This window comes from Mustela nivalis (genome assembly GCF_964662115.1).
Source record: "Mustela nivalis genome assembly, chromosome: 9".
Classification (NCBI taxonomy): Eukaryota; Metazoa; Chordata; class Mammalia; order Carnivora; family Mustelidae; genus Mustela; species Mustela nivalis.
The window spans coordinates 48,908,770-48,929,713 of record NC_139028.1 but is presented as its reverse complement, the minus strand read 5'-3'; the positions used below and the strand labels follow the sequence as shown (position 1 = coordinate 48,929,713).

The 20,944-nt window shown below is 40.1% G+C and overlaps 1 long non-coding RNA gene across 3 annotated transcripts in view; it reads right to left on the bottom strand.

Moving 5' to 3' along the window:
• The window catches only part of LOC309841446, a 58,821-nt gene that overhangs the window by 5,414 nt on the left and 32,463 nt on the right, over positions 1 to 20,944 (bottom strand). For 2 of the 3 annotated variants that reach the window (XR_014299136.1, XR_014299137.1), the window contains one exon: positions 3,328 to 3,454. The exons of the other annotated variant lie outside the window; for it this stretch is intronic. This is a non-coding gene — a long non-coding RNA (uncharacterized lncRNA). The remainder of the gene's footprint in view (positions 1 to 3,327; positions 3,455 to 20,944) is intronic. 3 annotated transcript variants of the gene reach the window in all.

The window sequence follows — 20,944 nt, the reverse complement described above, 5'->3', positions numbered from 1 at the left end:
AAATGATATGTAGTAATAGAATCATCAAAAACTGTCAAATGTAGAATGGCAAATAGTGAGTCAGTTAACATCTCATTTTTCATTATGCTAAGTAAATAGATGCTATTTGAATTTAATTGATCAAGCAATAAAATTATAAATATTTTGCTGATAATAATGGAGGTGACCACTAGGAGATATAAAAGTAGAAAGGATTCAAAGTAATCACATCCAGAAAGTGAAGCTGGCAAGGAGAAGAGGAACATATTTTTTTCTATTTTGTAATTCTGTCTTTCATTTTCTAAATATATAAATTTATTATTTTGAAAATAAAAAAAAATCTAATAAGGACAATTTTCCTTATACTGAAGACTCACATAATATTAAGGATTATGTTCCTAGAATTTCAGGCCCAGGTATGGGCAATGATTTGATTGAATTGATCTTAAGGCATTTCAACAAATATTTGTCATTAGCTTAGTTTACATCTTCCTGATCTGGTTTCATTTTATGTATTTATTTATTGCCTGGTCTTGTCACCAGGATTATAAACTGTGAGGGCAAAGACTAACACGTTTTGGCTTTTGCCTCCTCTACTGTAGAATTAAAGCAGTTTATTAAATGCAAAATCAGACAAATGCAGAACTAAAAACAGGTGGGTCAGTCAGAGGGTCAGAACACTTCAACAAAATGAATTGTTCAACAAAATGAGTGTTCAACAGTGGGATAGGTATCTTTGCAAAGTACCATACTCAAAAAAATCAGAGTCTAGTTGGCCATTTGTCTGGTATTCTTGCATTGAAGACATGTATATTATTGGACACCAAGAAATTTAAGAAAAGATAATGCTCTACTTACACAGTCTTTCTTAATCCTTACAACAGTGTACCTAGCTATGTAAAAACTACCCCAGTTTTGCAAAAAAGGCAACAGGGCTGAGAGTGGTCCAGTAACTTGCCTTCATGCATCCAGCTAGAAAGACGTAGAACCTGAATTTGAATTCATACCTACTTTTTTTCAAAGTCACACTCTCCAAAGATATTTGCAAACGACATATCAGATAAAGGGCTAGTACCCAGTCTATAAAGAACTTATAAAACTCAACACCCAAAGAACAAAGAATCCAATCAAGCAATGGGCAGTAGACATGAACAGACATTTCTGCAAAGAAGACATCCAGATGGCCAACAGACACATGACAAAGTGCTCCACATCACTTGGCATCAGGGAAATACAAATCAAAATCACAATGAGATTCCACCTCACACCAGTCAGTAGGGCTAAAATTAACAAATTGGGAAATGACAGATGTTGGTGAAGATGTGGAGAAAGAGGAACCCTCCTACATTGTTGGTGGGAATGCAAGCTGGTGTAGCCACTCTAGATAACAGTATGGAGGTTCCTCAAAAGGTTGAACGTAGAGCTAATCTATGACCTAGCAATTGTACTACTGGGTATTTACCCCAAAGGTATAAATGTAGTGATCTGAAGGGGCACCTGCACTTTAATGTTTATAGCAGCAATGATCACAATAGACAAACTATGGGAAGAGCCCAGATGTCCATCAATGGAGACGTGAATGGATAAAGATGTGTTACATATATGCAATGGAATACTACTCGCCATCAAAAAAAAAAAAAAAAAGAAATCTAGCCATTCAGAACAAGTGGATGGAACTAGAGGGTATTATGCTGAGTGAAGTAAGTCAATCAGAGAAAGATAATTATCATATCTCACTGACAGGAGGAATTTAAAAAACAAGGCAGAGGATCAAAGAGGAAGGGAGGGAAAAGTGAAACAAGACAAAACCAGAGAGGAAGACAAACCATATGAGACTCTTAATCTTAGGAAACAAATTGAGAGTTGCTGGAGGGGGGGGGGGGTTGGTCGAATGAGATAACTGGATGATGGACACTGGGGAGGGTATGTATTGTAATGTGCACTGTGTATTATATAAGACTGATGAATCAGAGACCTGTACCCCTGAAACAAATAATACCTTATACGTTAATTTAAAAAATATATAGTAAAAAAAAAAAAAAAGCCACACTCTCCTTAAATTCTCTTTTAGCTCACAGCATTCTATGATGCTCTGAAACTTGCCAAAAAAGAAAATGTCCATTCTGTGACCCCACCCAATCACTCAATTTACTGAAATATCCAGATTTGTTAACAGCATCACCTTGTCCAAATGCTTGGTGTATTCTGAGTAACAAACAAAATTTAGCGAAGTCTCAGGAACTTATATATTTAGATTAGGTAGTAGTTTGTGTTCTTGCTATTATAGTCTCTAAGTTGAATAGAAGGAAACTGAAACAACTTTCATTATACCCTGCTTCTGTCTGTACATGACAGTTATTGCAGAACAAATGCTCTTCCAAAGATTGTTCAGCAAAAGGTCATCCATAGCAGGTGCTGGACATTTAGTTCTGTGTATATCTTCTTGCTTGGACCAGTTTTGTGGCAGCAAGGCTGCTCTTTTCCAGTAGAAACCTTTGAAAAATTGTGTTCAGAGTCTAAATTTGGCCTTCCATCTATTAAAGCACTGAAAATGATTTTTCTCATTTTAAATTTATGAACCTCTTCTCATTCCTAACTCCTAAATAAAAATCATTGGCCAATATACTTTCAGAGTCATGAAAAACAACAATTTCAGCTATTTGCCAATGATAAAACCTATATATATTCATTACAGAAAATTTAAAATATACAAATGTGTAAATAATTTTCTAGTGGCTTTTATATTACATATTTTATAATATAATATAACATTAAGTGTTAATAATCTCCAATATCAGTATTAATATTTTCATAATAGGGAAATTTACAGATGATGATAAGTCACCAGATTCACGTTAAAACTCAATTATAAGTATGATTGATGCATTGCTGTTCTTGCACTAAAAACAGTCTAATCAATACTGAAATTTGGAGAACAAAAATATTGTTTTAAAAGGGCTGTTCTCATTCTCATTTCGTTTCTTCCCTGCACCATTACTCTGTTGTCATAATGAAAAGTAAGAGGCTCTGATTTAACTGATGTCTCATCCCTTCTCCTGCAAAACAGAGTCCTGAAAACAACCTTTTTAAAAAAAATTTTTTTTTTATTTGAGAGAGAGAGAGAGAGAGGTGGAGGAGGGACAAAGAGATAGAGAATCTTAGGCAGACTCCACGCTCCTGAACATAGAGCCTGACATAGGGCTATTCCTTAACCCTGAGATCATGACCTGAGCTGAAATCAAGAGTTGGAAGCTTAACCAACTGAGCCACCAAGGCACCCCTGAAAACAATCTTTTGACTTGAAAATCAGAGCTTTACATCACATTTCCTAATCTACAGCCATCCTACCTGTTCGATCCAGAGGATGAGGCTGCCTGCATGGCATGATTTCCAACAGTGCTCATGGCTCATTACCCTCATTACTTCCTTTTTCATCCTCCAGCGGTGTGTGATATATCCACCATTTGAGTGTATCCTTTGAATTAACAATATTAGAAAAGCCCTCTGAATTTCAAACGTTTTGGCGTTAAAAGTAACATTAATTTATTTGCCTGGCAAAAATGCATTCATCTAGTGTTCTACTCCATTCCACCTCTAACCCCACTGCCACTGCCTTAGTTTAGGTGTTCATAATTTCTCTTTTACATAATTCAAATAGTAGTCATTTAGTCCCTCAATAAATATCTACTATATTCCCCAAACTGTGTTAGGTATTGATAACCCAAAGAAAAATAAGACATATTCTCAGTTCTCAAAAGATGTTGATAAACCCATGAGACTGTAACAACTCAGAGGAGGAATCCTAATTGGTCTCTAAGCCTCCATTTTTGCCCTGTCCAATCATGTGGTTGGGACAATCTCTCTGAAATGGGGTGGGGGGAGTATCTTTTTCCTGTGTTTAAAACTCATCTCTGATTCTCCATTCAAGCTCGTAGTGTGGACTTGAGCATGGACTCAAGAGAGATAAAGACTTGGCTCTACCATGTATTAGCTACAGGACCTAAGTCAAGTGACAGTCTTTTCAGTTCCTTATGGTTTCTAAGCCACTTCATAATATTTTTAAATTTTTTTTTCAGTGCCTGCCTCTTGAGGAGTTTGTGTGAGAATTAAATGAAATAATGTATATAAAGCATATAGCAAAGTGTCTGAGACAGTAGATGTGTAACAGATGTTCAACATTATCATTTAATGAAATGGTCCTCCTCTCTCCAGCCTCATGTCTGTCTCATCCCTTCCCTAAATGCCACCTCCAATCTGGCCATCCCAATCTCCTTGTAGAATTTGTCATACTGTCTCTGTCTTCTCTCTTTTGTGTATGTTCTTTCATTCTGTCCTCTGGCTTCTCTATGTGACTGACTCATACTCAGTTTTATGGATTCTCCTCCTCTGAGGGGCTTCTTTGACCTATCAGGGTGGGTTTGATCCCATCTTGTGCTCCCAAAGATGTCATCATGAGAAACAAAAAAAAAATGAAAAGCTTAGAAAGACCTCATTAGGATAAGTCAGCAGAGCTGAGACTAGAATCCAGTTTCGAAAGTCCTAATCCAGAACTGTACTAGATCTGTTCCTGTCTCTGTAGGATACACAAAAAGAGTTCCCAATGCCCTAAATGTTTCCATAGAACCACAGTGGACAATAAACACCGCTAATTTATTCAACTGAACTTAAAGATTTGGATGAGCTGTACTGAGCAGGTATAGTGAGTTGTAAATTTTCTGACATGGCAAAATGTTTTTTATTTTCCAATAGATATTTTTTAGGATCTAAAACCAGGGCTTGCTCACAGGAGAGTAATAATTTTTCCCACTTGGAGCTTGAGTAGGAAGAGACATATTTCAGATGACAATTAAATGGTGAGATGTGATTAACTTTAAGTATTCTAGAACCTGGCTATTCAAAGTGTAGAACTAACAGTAGAACTAACAGTGTTCACATCTCTTAGGGGCTTGCTATAACGACATAATCTCAGGTTCCACTGCATTGTTATAGAAGCTACAGATGACTTACATGCCTTGGAAGATTAAGAAGTACTGTCTAGGGCAGTGGTCATCAAACTGGGCCATGCATTAGAATTACCAGAGCAACTTGAAAACAAAATAAACAGACAAGTGATACCCGCAACCCATGTTCAAGGGCTCTAAATTAATTGGTTTAACGTGGGTATAGGCATGGGTCTTGTTGCAAGCTTGCCAGGTAATTCTAAATACAGACATGGTTGAATATCACGGCTGGGAGAGTACAACCACAGGAGGTAGCAAAAGATGTCCAGTATTTCTCCTCACCCCTTTATGTATCGGACCAAGAATCTATCAGCCTTTGTTCGAGGAAGTGATGAACAAATGGACATGGATACACTTCTACAGAGCAAAATGTAACTGAACAGAGAAAAAAAAAACCTTGCAAATGTAACCTCTGAGTTTGATAATTTTACAAGACACTTGATGAGATATAGGGAGACTAAGTATTTTTGTAGGAAAGTGTGACTGGTTCTAGAAAAAAATGGAAAGAGGTGGAATTCAGTAGAGGGTGGGAGATGAGGCCAAGAATTTGGGGTGTGAGGAGGGCATACTGGGAACCCCACCCCCACCCCCCAGTGAGCCCTTCCCTCTAGAGCAGTAAAAGGAGTGAGGTATTAGACTTCCTCTCTGTTCACCTTCCCCCAATTCTCCTGCTTTTCCCCTCCATGCAACACCTTCCAGATGCTTGGGGAGAATTATTTGAACACCTTAAGAACCTTACCCCAAATCTTGTATTTTTATGAGAAAGTGGGTGAAAGGCTATCTGCACCCAAGAAGAGACTTTCTTACTTCTATGAGATGAACTGGAAGCTACTGCTGTGTTTGTAGTCTGCAGACCTAGCAGGACAAACCATAAAGCTTATCTCTAGACTCACCCACCCCCAACTGGGAATGCATCCAAAGTATCATGGCCTATCAGACAGAGAAAAAAACAAAACAAAACAAAACAAAACAAAGTCTCATAAAGTTTTCAGACATCCCAAGTCCCAAGCTTGTTTTTTTTAACTGGAAACTTTTCAAGACCAAGAAAACTATAATCTATATCCATATCTATATTACCTATACTCATATATATAGTGTAATTATTTTCTGCCTTTGAAGGGACAAACTTAAAGGAATGGATCTGTTATCCATTGTTTATTATAGTTTCTTTTTTTTAAAAAAAAAAAATTGTATTTGTTAGAGAGAGAGAGAGAGCACAAGCAGGGGGAGTGGCAGGCAGAGGGAGAAGCAGGCTCCCCACTGACTTCATCCCAGAGCCCTGGGATCATGATCTGACCTGAAGGTAGATGCTTAACTGACTGTGCCACAGAGAGGACCCTCATTGTTAATAGCTTCTATATAGAAATCATCTTGTCAATTTCTTTCCAGGTTTGGCTTTCTATTTATATCCTTTATTATCATTTAGCATCATAAAACAATGTTACTGTGTGTGTTGTTAATAATAAATATTTGAAGACTAAATCATGTTTTATAGACCACATTTGATTTTCTACAAGTTAATTATTTCCAACAGAATAATCTTCTCCCAAATTTCATCCTCTTTGTTTTCTGATGTATTGCACACTATCAATCAGCCCATCCTTGCAACTCTCCTATCTTGCCTTTGTGGCAAAACTTTGTGTTCTCCTCTTATGTGGTAATATCACGTGAAATGCTTTACGTGTATTATGTAATGCCACATTTTCAAATTTCTTTTTTTTTTTAAGATTTTATTTATTTATTTGACAGAGAGAGATCACAAGTAGGCAGAGAGGCAGGCAGAGAGAGAGAGAGAGGAGGAAGCAGGCTCCCTGCTGAGCAGAGAGCCCGATGTGGGACTCGATCCCAGGACCCTGAGATCATGACCTGAGCCGAAGGCAGCGGCTTAACCCACTGAGCCACCCAGGCGCCCTCAAATTTCTTATTAACAATCTGTGGCAATAAATACACTTTGCATTCCAATACCTCCATTCTATATACACACATATGTACACACACACACATATTGGGATTTACTGCCAGAATTTAAAATATATATATACATTCACTGTAAGTTCTTCTCCTTTATTTCCTGTTATTTTTATAAAACACTTCAAATAAGAAGTGATATTTGCAGAGAATTTTGCAAGATGAGGTGTTCTCCAGGTGTTTGGTAGAAATTCCCAAGTATAAGGAGCAGGATGAACAGAAGCAATTATGAGAGTACAGTGAAGCATCCTATGGGACGTCTATGAGATTCTAGAAAATGCAGTTCTTTAATTGTGGATCAAGACTCTTGTTTCTTAACTTTAGTGTGTGTGAATGAGGTTTTGTGTATCTGTGTGTGGATGTAAGAAGAGAGACGGAGTTGATATGTATTACACCATATTCAATAGCCATTATAATCTGCATATTACCGCACTGTCACTGCACTGACACTTCCTAGTGTATTGATTCAAGCCTTTAGATCAACAAAAGAATGTTTAAATAATGTTGTGGGAACAAAAGTAAACTCATACTATTTGATAATCTGTGGGACTCAACAGATAGTTTGTATGCTGCAAACCTTTGCAGGCAGGTTTGATGGAACCTTTGGTGGAAAGTAGTTGCCTAAGATATACAGACCATTTACTTTTTTTTTTTTAAGACTTTGTCTATTTTATTTGAAAGAAAGAGAGAGAGAGAGTAGGAGGTGGGGGAGGGTCAGAGAGTGAAGCAGACTCCCCGCTGAGCCAGGAGTGTGACTTAGGACTTGATCCTGGAACTCCAGGATCATGACCTAAGTGGAAGGCAGACATCCAACTGACTGAGCCAGCCAGGCACCTCAATACACAGACCATTCAATCAAGCACAGGATAGGCAGCAAAGGCATATTATATCTCTTACTAACTAATTATTGCCCTTGTGTATCTGGGATCCAACACCTAGGCTACCATACAGTAAGCAATAAACATTTACCAATTGAGTAAATAAAATGATCAAGTGGATGTATTAATATGATCATGGCCCTAATCCCAAAGCAAACTAATGGAGGTCCTGGAAAGAAGTCATGGGGAAGGCGGGGTGGTAAACTGAACAGAAACTTACATCATCAAGAGCAATGGCAACATTACAAGTCCAGAGGGAGATATTTGAAGGAAGACATAGGAGTATGGGGGGAGGCAAAATAAAGAAACTAATTAAAACCATTCAGTAGAAAAAAACATGGTTCAGGGGAAGAGTAAGACAGACCTATAGTCAGCTCTCCATTCATACATGGTGAGCTTTGAATACAGCTCAACTTTCTTCTGAGACAGATCAATAATAAATGCAACAAACCCTAGCAAGCTTGGTTCTGAAATAAGAAATCCCTTGGCGCTATTATGGGACAATGGGGCTGGGGGAGAATGGAACCCAGTAACAATGCTCTGGGCAGGAGTTCATGCAAATATGCACGGTATTTTAATGAAAATGTGAGGCTGCCAATGCCTACTTCACACGTGCAGTCACATTACCATGACAACCAGCAGCTCTCTAGGGTTTAGATATGGAGTAATGACTTGCTTATGCTTGAACATTTAACAGTTTTTCATGCCGCTAACAAAGATTAAATTGAAAAAGAACCCTGAGCCAAATCTGACAGATAGGGGGAAAATTCATTTCTGGAAACAAATGTTGAAACTAATTGCTGGCTACATTTGCTTCCTAATTCTGAGGATAAATCCCAAGGCACGTGGCAATACAAAAGCCTAACCTATGAATTTTTTCATAGCGAATGCTAAGATTCTAAGTGAAGATGACTTTGCAGCATGAACTTGAATAATAATGACAGCCAGGGCAGTGTTGAAAGCACTTCACTGACAACTACTTCCCTGGGAAAGTAGAGACTCAAGCCAGGTCAATTAATTACATCTCTAAAGAAATCTTTTCTCCTGGAAGACTCCTTGTTTTTAATTCATGCCACATCACTGGCGCATCGCTGAGTAGTAAATCACACCCCTTAAACACTTATCATGTTCCCTGGTCCCTTGCCTGCCTTCTGTTGACTCTTTAAACATAAACAACTGCCAGGTACTGACATAATGTAAGGAACAAGGGAAAACAGGTTTTACTCATTTGTTTTTTACAGCTGGGACTGACCAGGTTTATTGGCACATTAACAAAGGTAGCTGTATTTCATGCTCCTTGAACTTAGGCTCCCTCAGAATCTACCCAGGACACCTCTAAAAGGAAAGAACACTTTAGGAGTAATGGCACAGGTGTGTGTATGGGGAGGTCCCCTTACATGAGAACAAGGTATAGGACTCTTAGTTGTCCAGTTCTAGTTCTGAAGCAGAGACTCTTGTAGGAGCCAAAGGGGCCCATCTCTGTGTCTTTAAGGGTAAGGACTTCCTACTTAATAATGGCCTGGGAGAAATAAAAGAGGGACGAAAGAGAGAAGGGACTTTCAGACACGGGAATTGTTATTTATGAGTGTCAGAGCTTGGGTTTTAATACGTGCCCTTCTTCAATCTTGACATCAACACTGGGCCAAAACGAATGGCTGTGCCGTATGCTTCCTGTACTTGAGGACAAGTAGTCTTGTCCCTGACTAGGAGTGCCACAAGGAAGAGACACCTGTACATTGACACAAATGCTCTTCTTTGCCAAGCCACTAGTTGGAGGAACTGCAACAGCTCAGAGCAGGAGCCCTTTACTAATTCACACAGAACTTTCTTTCTTTTTTTTTTTTTTTGATTTTTTCTTTTAATTTATTTATTTGTCAGAGAGCGAGCGAGCGAGAGCGAGCACAGGCAGACAGAGTGGAAGGCAGAGTCAGAGGGAGAAGCAGGCTCCCTGCGGAGCAAGGAGCCCAATGTGGGACTCGATCCCAGGACGCTGGGATCATGACCTGAGCCGAAGGCAGCTGTTCAACCCACTGAGCCACCCAGGCGTCCCCACACAGAACTTTCTTAAACATTAGCAGTGGCTCTGGTATCCCAGGAGGTTTCTCTTGTAACCCCCTTTGGGGGATAAGGAAACCAAAGTGCAGAGATTAAGTAGATTGTGGAAGGTCACTTAGGAAATGGAAGGTCGATTTTAATACCTTAGTACTTCTCTTTCTATTCATTTTTTAAAAGGATTTATTTATTATTTTAGAGTGGGGAAGAGAGAGAGCGCACATGTAGGGGGAGGAGCAGAGGGAGAGCCACAAGCAGACTCTGCTCTGGGTGCCATGGAGCCAGACGCAGGCCTCTATCCCACAACCCTGAGATCAGGATCTGAGCCGAAACCTAAGTCAGACACATAACTGACTGAGCCACCAGGGGACCCCTTCTCTTTCCGCTCTGCCATGCTTTCTAAGTCTGGGCCTTGGTAACTCAGTCTGGGGCTGGAATGGACTTCTCCCTAACTAAAGATTTGACTGCCAACATATAGATACTCAGTGGTAGTCTCGCAGTGAGCCATAATGCCTACCTCCTCTGCTGTCTTGGCCTCATTACTAGGTTCAAGTACTCCAGAGCAACTCCGCTCTGCTGACCTATCTTTTCAGAGGCAGCATTTATTGTTCTAAAGCCTACAGTCCGCCCACTGTCATCTGATGCTGTTCCCAAGGTTACCCGAAGACTCCGCAGAACACGCGGCAAGGAGGTTGTGATCCCACAGGCAAGTTTTTCTTCCTGTATTCAATTTCCAGATTCTATCATTAGAATCGATTTTCTACATTCTAGGAACTTCTCACATGGTGTCTCCATACACACAATTACAAAGTATCAGTCCTGTGAGGAATGGAACTAGGAAATAAGAGAGAGAGAATAATTGAAGCAAAGAGTTTAAGTGACTGCTACAGAGATCCAGTTTGTGGAAAGGAAGATGAGGCCCAGAAGAATAAGACTTAACCAGTGATATCTGGTAAGTATCTAACAACTAGTTATCCACGGAGAAACAAGCCCTGATTTGTAGTGTTGATGTCTTTTTGTGATATAAATACTCCCTCTGTGACTGGTTTTCAGCTACCAAGTTGATGTCACTGAATGTAGACACAGGAAGAGATAAGAACAATGTTATTTTGTATTTCCCCTAGGCACATATAATAGAAGTAAGAAACTTAACAGACATAGATTGATAATTGTCAAATGTAGCAAACTGGACAGTTATCAGTTTTGAGAAGGTATTACCTCTGTTTTAAGTTTAATTGTGAATTTATATGTTTTAATTTTTAATAATGGCTATTTTGGGGAATGAGCTCCTGAAAATGTAACAAGTAGCTCTCATCAGCTGGGGCCACCTGGCCCCAACACAGCACTGGAACATGAGCTAGCAGTGGGCACAAAAGTAATGAAGACAAAGGAGAAAACCCATGGGAAGTCTCTGACTTGAGAGAGTCGGGTGTACGAAATCCAGAAAGAGCAATCCTGTCATGCTGATGCCCCCCATTTGTTATGGGTCCATCTATGTCCCTCCCAAAGGTATGTTGAAGTCCCAACCCCCCCAACCCCCCCCCCCCAATCTGTGAATCTGACCCTATGTGGTAAAAGGGTCTTTGCCTACAATCAAATTATGAAAAGGTCAATTAGAGTGAGCCCTGATTCAATATGAGTGGTGTCTTTGTGAGCTAAGGGAAACGCAGTTCCCACACACGGATATGATGGCCACGTGAGGACAAAGACACACCAGAAGAAAGCAGAGATTACAGTGATGCAGCTACAAGCTAGGGAACCCCAAGGGCTGACAGCCAGTATCACATGCTGGAGGAAACAAGGACGGATTCTCTCCTACAGTTTCAGAGGGAGCACGACCATCCCAGGATCTTTGATTTTGACACATTAGATGTCTATCCTCCAGAACTGGGAAGCAATAAATTTCTGCTTTTTAAAGCCACCCAGTCCATGGTGCTTTGTTACAGTCACCCTAGGAAACTAATACATTGCCTGAATCTCAGAGTTTATCCTAGCCCACGCTCAATTCCTCCTATGACCATTTCATAAAGGATTAAAATACATTTAAATGATAGGCAAAGATCTATGGGGCGCCTGGGTGGCTCATTTGGTTAAGTGACTGACTCTTGATTTCAGCCAGGTTGTGATCTCAGGGTCATGAGATGGAGCCCCGTGATGGGCTCTGTGCTCTGTGTTGTCTGCTTGAGATTCTCTCCTTCTCCTTCTCCCTCTGTCCTTCCCCCAGCTCACACCCTAAAATAATTTAAAGATGACAGGCAAATATATAATAATGATATTCTGCACTTGCTCGGCAGACGAGCATGAGGTGGATGAAAGCAAAGGGACACAGGCGGGCAGAGTGCAGACCAGCAGGTAAGTAGCATGGAAGCATGGATTCTGTCCAACTATAACAAGCCACTACTTTGTCAGAAAGCTATTTTTCCACCATTAGCTAAGGGACCTTAAGCAATCTATGTAATGTTTCAGGATATCCATTTTGTGGCTTTGTGTGATGACTGGAACTGACATAGATATCAAAACACAGGTTCTTAAAAATGGAACTAAAAGAATGATAGTGATAATAGAACCATAATAATTGTTAATGTTATCTATGTTATATTCATTAAGTTGATTCATTTCTCTAGGCTTCAATTTCTTCCAATGGAACAGTTTCCTCTATACTTTGCAGAACTATTCTTTATTCATTCGGTCCATGAATATCTATTTCCACTGGACCAGACACCATCCTTGGTTTTGGAGACATACAGCAGTGAACAAAACAAAGTCCCTATCCATGTGGAGCTTACATTCTAGCAGGAGAGGCTTGAAGGAATGAGCAATGTAGATGTTTGAGGGAAGAACATTCCAGGCAGAGGGGAAAAGTACAAACGCCCCGAACTGAGGCAGCCTGTGTTTTGTTAGAGAAACAGCACCATGGTGAGTATGGTTTGAGGTAAGAGTTACTTCCAAAAATCTCCAGGCCATTAGGACACCTTTATCCAAAGGATTAAAAGCACCTATATTCACATGTTGCTTAATGTTAGACCAATTATATTTTTCTTTATAAAGTCTATTGAAAATAGTAGCAATGCAGATGTGAATCCATGTGAGACAAATAGATGAAAAATAAGAAAATAGATTTGTGGCTTGAGGGAAGTGAGAAAGAGTCAGTAGAACTCAAGGATAAACTTTCTTCTGCCTAAGTTTCACAGACGCTCTCATGTAGGAAGTAGAATGCAAAATTCCATTGGCTGAGGCAGAGAACTGGGAAAGTTGTCTCTGAGAACAGATCCTGGAAAAATGAAAAGCTTTTGGAGGCAGTCTACCTCCTCCCCAGTGTTCTCTCTCTCTACCCACTCAAGCGTTGATGAACATCAACCAATAAATCCTAGTGAAATGCTTCTATTCATTCATCTACCTTCCCTTCTTCCTTCTTCTTTTTTCATGATCACTAGTCAAGTTCAGGAGCTTTTGCTTTTACTGACCTCACACCTAAATCATTAAAAAGCCTCACAATAATTTCCCTCTCCCCAACCTCTCCCTGATTCCACACTGTCTGCATTGTTCTAGGAATCCATCATTTGTAGAAAAGAGAAATGTAACATGGTACATACAGGATATTTAGTCTCTTGACAGGAGCTGTGATGAAGGACTGTGTTCTTCTAGGGAAGCAGGAAGCTTCTGGAGGTCCTAGCTTCATAGGTGTCAAGGGACAATGGCAGGGGTATTTTGGTTAAAAAAAACGCCTCAGTAAGATTAGGTATTATTTCCTTCTCTTCCACAAACATGCTCTATATTTGCTTGCATGGGCCATTTCTCAATGAATTCCCTTACCTAGGAAAGAGTAGCTAAGAAAAAAAGATTGATGCAAGGAATCTTCATTTTGTTTTAGTCCTTTGGGGCTAATAAAGATATCTGAAGACAGCAGGTAGAATCGAACAGTCTGCTGGCTTTGGTAGATTATTTCTTAATATTTAGTTAAGACTTTTTGGAAGTTCCTGATTATTTCAGCTGCTGTAAGCTAAGGGAAAGGATTTTTATCTGGGCTAAAAACTTAAAGACAGAAAAGCCAGTGTGATGGTAGCAGGAGTTACTAAAGTAAAACAATTCCAAGTGGATGATTCTCAGGGAAAGTGAGCCAAAGCCGATTCTGTATCTAGCTCTGAACTGCAGAGATTTTTGGATTGCTTTCCATTACAGCTAACCAATCTCCTTATCTATAACCTGGGCTTCCTGTAATTCATCCCATCCATCAATGCCAACATGAATAACCTGCCCATATTTCTCTCCTCTGTTTAAAAATCCACTCAGGGCGCCTGGGCGGTTCAGTCAGTTAAGCATCTGCTTTCAGCTCAGGACATGATTCCCAGGGTCCTGGGATTGAGGCCCACGTTGGGCTCCCTGCTCACTGGGGAGCCTGCTTCTCTCTCTCTCTCTGCCTCTCCTCCAACTTGTACTCTCTTGCTCAATCTCACTCACTCCCTCTCTCAAATAAATGCACCAAATCTTTTTTTTTTAAATCCACTGCTTTGGTGTGCCTCAGTGGCTCAGTTGGTTAGGCATCTGTTTGGCTCAGGTCGTGGTTTCAGGGTCCTGGGATCGGGCCTCTAGTCGGGGTTTGTACTTAACAAGTCATCTGCTTGTCCCTCTCCCTCTCTTTTTGCCCTTCTCCCCTGCTCACGCTCACTTTCTCTCTGGTAAGTAAGTAAATAAATAAATAAAATCTTAAAAAAATTAAAACTCACTCATTTATTCCAATTATTTCCAGTCTAAAATATTTAATATGCTAATAAGATTCATCAAAACTTGGTCTCAGTTTTTTATCCTATTTTTTAACCCTCATGAGGTCTAAAAGCTAACCACATGGTTGGCTCCTTGTCATCTGTCAAGGTCCAAAGTGCAAAGGTAAATTCATTTATGAAGCCCTTCTGGGTATCCCATGTAGAATGCACCACTCCTTAATGTATAATCTTATGGCATTCGTACTATTATGAAATTCCTCACTTATGTTTTATTTATTTGTGATTCTGCTTCTACCATGATCATAGTCTTCTCAGAAGAGTTCCCATGTTTTTGTTTTTCAATACTCCATTGTCAGCTAGGAGGGTTCCTGGAATAATATTGAACCTTGATATATACTTTTTAAACAAATTAGTGAATAAAAAAATTAGTCCAAAGTAATCTAAGTAACACCTCAAATAAGTGTTGGTCTCAAATCAGTCAAGTACAGGTAGGAATGCACTAGTGAGTTCTGGTCCAAGAAATTAATGAATGACATGAATGAACACATCACTGGCAGTAACTTTGAGAAGAATCTACAGAAGGAAAGTCTTAGTAGCTGAGAAGAACCATTAAAATGAAGTGAAGTGAAAGAGCCAGAGACTGAAGAATAATTATAAGAGGGAGATAAATAGATCTCTGCTTTGTAGTAAAGATCATTGGGAGGAAACAAAGAAGATAATTTTGAATTTAGTGTGCCTGTGTGTGTATTTCCATTCTATCAGAGACATGAGATAAGCTCAGTAGATGTTAGCACGTGCTTGAACATTGGAGCTAAAACCCCAGAGCCATAAAGATAACTCCAAAGAGAAATTAACTCCTGTAAAAACAATGATCTTACTGGTGGCAAAAGTGTTGCATTGAGTTGATTATTCATTCTTTGTTCTGATTTAGAAGAACTGGCAACAAACTGTTCTTCTGGCTATCAGATAATTAGATCTGTCTTTACCTATAACATACCTATGAACACAGGAGGTTGTGCATGTTTAATCAAAATTGAAACATAGTAGTTCTGAGGTTTACACACTTTAGTTCACCTTCATGTAGCCATAGATACTGTCATAGGGAGAATTGCTAAGCTAGAAGCTGGTGTGTTTGCTTTGACAGAAGTTGTCAATGTTCCCGTGCTGGGCTTCTCAGCAATACCCTCTAATAATCAACATGGATTTACACATCAGCACCACGCCTTCCGGTCCATTGCTTTTCATGGGGGGAAAAAAGGTACAGGAAGTCTTATATTCAGCTCATTTTTGAGCAAACCCAATTGAAAAATACATGTTTATTTTAATGGAAAGAATGCTAGCCTAGTACTCAAAACCTAGGTGCCAATCTTAGATTGACTACCCTAGCTCTGGGAATATTACAGGTTTCTCTGCTATTCAAAAGGAAAACATTCTTATGAAAACTTTTGTAAGTCAAAAGGAATTATCATTAATTTACATGGTACAGCCAGACAATGGAAATTTACTTGGTGCTAAAAAAGAAAGGAGCTATCAAGTCATGAAAAGACACAGAGGAAACTTAAATATATATTACTAAATAAAAGCAGCAAATCTGAAAAGGTTATATACTGCATGATTCCAACTATACCTCAGGGACAGCAAGACAGAAAAGATGCATAAAGTCAGGTGTGGGAACAGAAATGGAGTTTCTGTGTCTTCTCCAGGTGTAGCACTCTCTCCACATCTCCATATATCCACCAACCCAAAACCTCTCCTTCTGGTTTTTATGGAAGCTTCATTACATAGGCATGATTGATTGGATGACTGGCCATTGCTGATTGATTCAACCTCCAGGCCTGCTCACCAGACTGGAAGTTCCCATCCTCTAATCATACAGTTCGTTCTCATGGCAACTGGCTCCCATCCTTGGGTTCAGTCCAATGGTCACCTTGTTAAAATAACAAAGGAAAGTTTTGCCCCTTTCCTTGCTTAGGAAGTTCCATGGGCTTTAGGAACCTAGTGCCAGAAACAAAGATGTAGTTCAAATATACATTTTTTCAAATTATAAAGCACAATATCAGAGTCCATCACTTGATCTTTGAACACAATCTCTTATAGTAAAACAATCATGAGGTTAGAAGATAATGTCACATTACTAGAATTCCGTCCAGTCATTAGTAACTATCCTGTCCATTATCATATCACATGAAAATATCTCCTAGGACAGTTCACTAGAGTATGGAGATTTCCATCTGATCTCTCCGGGTTTTATCCCTAACTATTATCTTTTCTTCTATTGCACCCAAACTTTTCCACATTTGGAAGGGACATTAGTTCAGCCACTGTGCTGGTCTAGATTGTGGGTAACAATACTAATCTAGCAAGTTCATGTCTATGTCTATTCAGGTTACACATGTGGAGAACTAGAGGGCTATCTTTATCACCATGTGTTCTAGCTGCTTTCACTGTTGACCCCAATTTTGTCAGATGGAGTGAAGGCACATTCTGCCCCATCAGCCCCTGAGGAATTCAGACTTAAAGATTAAAACATAGTTATAGTTTCTTGTTTAGTAATCATTCTGCTTCCAGCCCTTGTAGGCACAACCCTAGAGCTGTGATCTCTCTGCCAAGAATGAAACAAACAAACAAAAAAAGTTGAAGTGATGTGAGGAAGAAAGCATACCAGCAACTTCCATGCCCCCACTTCTCCCAGATCCACTAGAAAAACAGAGAAATCTATCCAGTGGGGCCATAATGTCCATGCTGAGTGTCCACTCGTGACACACTGGTGGAGGTGTGTGAGCCTTCATGTTTTTATTTTAGACAACCTTTTTAGACAACCAATGTATCAGTTGCCCATTCCAATTTTCCATCAGACTAGTACTCTGAGAATGATGTTTCTCAGCCCAGTGTTGGAAACAATGGGCTATAAAGAGTGTTTCTTGTCTGAAGAAATGACAGTGGGCTCCCTAACCCCAGGGCTACCAGCATCTCACTTACCAGCTGTGATTAGGCCCTTCCTTCCACGGAACCCACCACATGGCCATCTGCAGTCTCTGTCCCTTGTTGGCAGACAGAACAGGCATTTCATGCCTCGGACATTGACTGCTGCAGCATCCCCTGCATCATGGAGCCAGGTGACCATCTCAAGGGGGTGCACGGGAGATTCATTTGTCGATTCCAAACCCAGAAGGGATTTCTTTTAATGGGGCTGGACATGTTCTGTTTTAATGCACCCCTCAAGTTTCCATATGCTGTGCCCTGCACAGGCATCCTTTTAATAGGGCTGGTTTCCGTTGCCTTCCTGCCTGACCGTATGTGCAAACCATTGGCTACTGCCCATAAGTCAGTAAAAAGCCAAACACGGGCATTTCCCACTGTTCAATCCTTCCATCACTGCTAGGAAAACAGCATGCAGGTCAGTGCACATCAGTTCAAAGTTGATTTGTGTTTACTTTCCCCAAATGCAGCAGCCCTTACACAGTTCTAGAGCCAATCCTAGGGGAAAAGAGGATTCTTATTACATCTCCTTCTTGTATCCCCCATGCAGCATGATCCTGTAGCTTCAGGGGATGTCATATAGCAAGGTAGTAAATGCCCCTCAAAAGGCAATCCTCTAGTCCAAAGAACCAGTAGTCATCACTGGGAGATGCTGAGAGTCTTCCGCCATAAACCCCAGTCTATGTCCCACATAGGGCTAGAGAATTTGTCCCTCTGGCACTCCAGCCTCTGTTCCACATGGTGTGGGCTCAGGCAGTCTTACTGGTTCTCATTTAGCATGCCCAATTAATATTGCTTGAAAGGCAAATTTATATGCCTTCTGTTTTCTATTAGTAGGAGGGGGAAACATTCTCCATCAGACACGATGTCCATTCCCATAATACAAGCAGGTAAAAGAGATGCAATCACTTCACATAAAGCCTGTTTAAACATACTTTAACTGGGGCCAAAGGGTACCAGAGCACCTGGTCCAGGAGTCCCAAACAGATTGGGTTTGGCCACTGACAAAAATCCGAAGGCAGAGAAACAAGTGGTGGTGAAACAAGAAAAGAATTTATTTTAGTGACATCAACACTGGGAAGACAGTGACTTACATCTCAAAGACTGTCTCCTAAGTGCTGAAACTACTTTTGGGTTTATATAAGAAAAATGTGCCAAAGGATGGTGGGTATGTGCAGCTGGGCAGTAAAGATCAAGTAGATTACTGTTCTGGGGTCAGTTGACAGGGTCTGGCTGGCATCAGGGCAATCTTACTGTTTGAGGGTCGTTTCACTTCCTATCCTGGGCTGCTTTGTTGCCAGCTCTTTCACCTACTTGAAAAGATAAACTAGAGAGAAGAACTTAGTCAGTTAGAAAGCATAAATGAAACAAGATGGGATTGGAAGGGAGACAAACCATAAGTGACTCTTAATCTCACAAAACAAACTGAGGGTTGCTGTGGGGAGGGGGGTTGGGAGAAGGGGGTGGGATTATGGACATTGGGGAGGGTATGTGCTTTGGTGAGTGCTGTGAAGGGTGTAAACCTGGTGATTCACAGACCTGTACCCCTGGGGATAAAAATATATGTTTATAAAAAATAAAAAATTTTAAAAAAGTAAAAAAAGAAAAAAAAGAAAAGAAGAAAGAAAGCAGAGACTGGGGTCAAAATTGAAGGTAGTTAAGGTGACTACGTCTTCTTTCAAATCCCCACTATCAATTCACCATTTCATTTCCATGGAAAGGAAAAGGAGTGATTGTCATTTCTTCCATAACTACATCCTGCTGTCTGGGAACAACATAGGAATTTTGGAATGGAAGATTTTGACAGGGTGGGAAAATTATGGGTTTTGCATTCCAACTGAAGATAACAGCAAGGGCATCTCCAAGCTATTGCAAATAGTGTGCACTACCATTTGATAAATCTAAAAAGCCAAACAACAACAGAAAAGAAAAAGGACAAGAAGTCTAACAATGCTTAGCAGGGCATATTTCCATTTGGCAGGTATTGGATTTAGCTAACTGCTTGAAAAATCCCAAAGCTAAGGCATCTATAGCAATGATATGTTTAAATATTTCACAGCTTTAGACACATTTTTTGAGTAATTTGGAATAAAAATACAACCTTGAGCTGCAGTCTAGATATCAAGGGCCACTGGTTTTGGAGGGCTGCTTTTCATATTTATGTGGTTTTATCATTTGGGAGAGTGACTCCCAAGGCCTCTACCTGTAGTTCTATAACAATAGAGGTAGCTTCTGAGTAAATACAGCTAAGGGCCGAAGAGATAGAACAAACAGAAAACTCACTTTACCCAGGGTCTAGCTTTTGTGATATTCCAATTATGAGAAATTACTGGCAAGTTGGAAATGACTCATCCCTGGAGATATGGGCATCCCCAAGTATATCATCTAACCCAATTTAAGGAAGGTAGGGTTACCCATTACTTCCACAAGTCCATAGCTAACTCCATGGAGAGGGGTATGCTCTGGCTTTTTTTTTTTTTTAAATATTTTATTTATTTATTTGAAAAAGAGACAGTGAGAGAGCATGAGCGAGGAGAAGGTCAGAGGGAGAAGCAGGCTCCCCATGGAGCTGGGAGCCGGATGCGGGACTCGATCCTGGGACTCCGAGACCATGACCCGAGCCAAAGGCAGCCATCCAACCAACTGAGCCACCCAGGTGTCCCTGCTCTGGCTTTTAAGGAGCAATTTTGTCATCTTATTCACATAGAATCGGTCAAAGTGATAGCTGAGTTATACAATGTCAGGAAGTCCATTCCATTAACTGGGAGGATTCCTGAATACTAACTACTTAACTTTTTAGTACAGTGGGGGGAATTCATTCACTTGGACTCACTCGGCAGTTAGCCACCAAATTTCATTGTGTATTGCATATCCTATATCTGGGGTGGGGTTTGTTCTTTCACCAAGGCAAACACATACTGATGACCTGTAGTTCCCCATCAGGAGAGCAAAGAATACTCTAAGAAAAGTTCACTCCATCTTCTATTTCCTCAGGGAGGTCCCACATGACCCAGGTGAGGAATTTGAGAGAACTAGTCCAATGGACCCTGTCAGACTTATTGTGAACTGAGAGGGAGTGGTAAGAAAACCTAATAAGCAAGTGCCTCCCATTGTCCAGCTGTTCAAATAATCACATGTTCATGGGGTTCTTCTATTATCCCCACAGAGTGATGGCATGAAGACTGTCTATACATGAGCTATTTTGACAATTTCTTTGAAGTTAACCTTGAGTTGTCTAACTTAGGCAAACAACAAATATTCAAGGACAATTAACCAGAACTGGAATCCACCAAAGATTATTATTAAAACATAACTTTTCTCTCTAAAATTACCCTCATTTCCATCAAAGATAACCAAATTAGGATTA